Consider the following 3,202-nt stretch of genomic DNA (forward strand, 5'->3'; position numbering starts at 1 on the left):
CTGAGGTGGGACACGTGGGCTGGGACATCACAGAAGGAGTCCCAACAAGGACAGAGTGAAGCACGGATGTGAGGGAGCAGGCTGGAAAGAGTCTTCTCAGCTTCTCCCCAGCTTTCCCAGCCACTGTTGAAGCAGCTGCCAAAGCCCACGGAGGGGATTAAAGAGCAGCTGCTGCCAAGAGCAGTGCCGCTTCTCAGCCACCTGCCCTCCACAGCCTGCGAGGCTGCCCGGCGCCACTTCCAAGCACAGGGACCCGGAGGCAAGGCTGGCCCCGTTAACAGCTGCAGACCGCTGCAGACCAGGGAGCAGAAACAGGGCTGTCAGAGGTGAAACAGCTTGTCCTAAAATTTTATTTTTCATCCTTTAGATCTTCTGCTTTTACTAACACCTCCCCCCCCGCCCCCCCCTTTTTTTTTTAATACAGTCAAATGAGGTGTCACATGAACCACCTTGCGCTTCCCATTCAGGGGCTGGATACAGTGCTAAAGCCCTGCGGGAATGGAAACCGAATGGTTCCTCCCTCTAAGTACATGAAGAATTGCATGGAGTTGTGCCCGTATCTTTGCGCTCTGGCTGTCCAGGTGAGAGGCTGTATGGGTACAGCAGACTGACTTGCACCTGACGTTGCTTCTCAGTCAGGACAAAACCTATCATGTTTTCATGGGCTGGGAGACTCCATAATCTATTTAAGTTAAAATACAGGACCTCAAAAGAGCTCTTCCAGGCTCTTGATGTATTTCTCTTCCACAAAATCCGTGTTGTCAAAATATATAAAAAGGGGAGTAGAAGGGGTGGGGGTGTTTGCTTGCTTCTCTAGCTGCAATTTCAGTTACTGCTTATAGCAACCAGTGAAATATTCACCCAGAAATTATTACTGTATGGTTTTTAATGGTAGAAATCTATTGGGGAACAAGGGCACTATAGATGGAAAACCAGATCCATGATAACGATTTACCAGGAGGGAAACAGCCTATATACAGTTTAAGGGAATCTGCCTCCCATGGGAGAACGGTGTAGTCAGCCTCCCTCCCTATTTCTGTGTTGTGGGGAACTCCACTGGGAAGGGAGATCTGCAAAGTTAAACCAGCAGCTTTTCTTGTGAGCAAGTGGCAAAAGCTTTCTCCAGTGCTCCTACTGCTCCTTAGGAGTCATCTGTCCAAGCCAGATACCAGTTCTGAAAGCCTTTACAAAAGTAGCAAAATCATACAATCATAGAAGATCCCAAGTTGGAATGGACCAACCCATAAGGATCGAGTCCAAATCCCTGCTCCTTGCAGGACTCACCAGCATTAAACCAAAAATCAGCACACTCCCTGCCATCCTCAGGTTCAAGGCCTTTGGGCTGCAGATGCCAGCTGGTACTGAGGCAGGGCAAAGGGTATTGAGCAAGCCTGGAGTATTTTTATCCCTTCATGTCAATTCTCAGGCTTTGGCTAAATCAGATTGTCTGGAATGACAAAAACTTGTGTCTGAGGTGTCAGAACTTTTGCTTCCTGTGACATGAGTCATGGCTGCTCTTACAGTGATAAGAAAGGAAAATGGCTGTGCCTGTTCATTTTGCTCTTTTTTTTTTTATCCTTTCAGTCCTACGGGACCATCAGGAAAGCTAATTGGATTTTCTCCTAGATTGCTTAGTTGTGAAATAAAAATGCACTTTGTGTAACACCTGATAATCACTCTTATGTTTCTGTAATGCAGTATATGGGAAAACTAAGAAATTATCCAACTCATTAACCATAAAGGAAGCATAGCAAGTCCTGGAACATAGAGAAGCACCACTTGCCTGGCTTTTAGCATCTATAGCCATCTTACATAGACTCAGCATGTGGTGCATATGTGCGGAGCTGAACAGCCAGAAGGGGGTAGCATAAGTCAGTTAATAAACTTTATCTGTAAAGCAGCTATTTTTGAGAGAAACACCTACTTACATTTCTGGCTGCAAGGCAGAGAAACATAACACATCACCAAGCTTTTGACAGAACGTGGAAAGGCAGAATTTACAGTCAGAACTGACAATGATTAGACTGAGCAGGCCACAGAACCTTTTGCATTCTATTAGCTCCTGTGTGACCAATGCCTCTTAACAAAAATGCACATCCAAAGCAACTTCGTTACCTTGCATTTAAGAGATAGCAGCACGAGTCAGTAAAACTAACAGTGTTACTGAGTGCATTCTGGTATATTGTCTTGCCTGCAGGAAATCTGAAAGGCCAGATAAGGAAGTCATGAAAATGTATAACACTGAGAGCACTTTAAGGGGATGGTTTACAGCCAAGGTAATACAATATGAAACAGGAACTTGCAGGGTTCACTGGAGAGTTGCACATTTGGCAGCCTGAATGAAAAGGTTCTCCTTGCTGCTGCCCCTCATGTCTACCCAAAATAAAATGCTGCTCCCAGAGCCTGTATGCAATAAATGAGTATTCTCAAAGGGAATGTTGCCATATCTGGCAGAAGCAGAAACACCTCTGTAGAGACACCAACTCTCAGAATCCCCTTCTGTACCTAAGTATTTTCTCTTTCAGAGCTAGCTATCCAGCCCCTACCAATGCTCATAACTGTAAACAGGACTGAATTACTGCTGGACATTTCATTATTCAGAGACGTATCTACATGAGATAGCTAGCAATTTTTCCTTTACCCCTACAAGAGATCAAATGGCAGCACATTCCTCTGAGAAGCTGATAAGGCTTGCCCAAGGAGGTGCATGAGAGGACAAGGAAGACTGAGGGATGACTGTTACTATCTGCATCACAGATGGGTTAGAAATCCCAGACAGGTTAGAAATCCCAGACAGGATCAGGCCTCCACTATGCTAGATTCTGTACACTTACACAGTATAGGAAAAGCTGCAGTCTGGAAATTGACGCTGAAACAGACAAAAGGTGAGAGGAGAAAAAGGTATAAAGACATGAAATACCGTGCCCAAGAGCATACAGCCAGGTCTAGGAACAGACAATTCATGTCCTGTCAATGTGCTTCTGGCAGAGCTGCTTGAAATTGCTCAGAGGCTGTTGAGAGAAAAAGCCTGTATGTGTGTTTACACCTTGAAAAGCCACTAAAGAGATAATACACCATTTATTTGTATTTTATTTGTATTTTATTTGTACTCTATACCTGAAGCACGGTGGAAATGCAAGCTGAATCTTTTTTCTATAATTCTTTCCCTTCCACCCTTTCAAAAATAGCACATATAGAAAAC

The sequence above is a fragment of the Pezoporus occidentalis genome, unplaced genomic scaffold (assembly GCF_034315485.1).
Source record: "Pezoporus occidentalis ecotype Australia unplaced genomic scaffold, CSIRO_AGI_Poc_V1 ctg211, whole genome shotgun sequence".
Taxonomy (NCBI): Eukaryota; Metazoa; Chordata; class Aves; order Psittaciformes; family Psittacidae; genus Pezoporus; species Pezoporus occidentalis.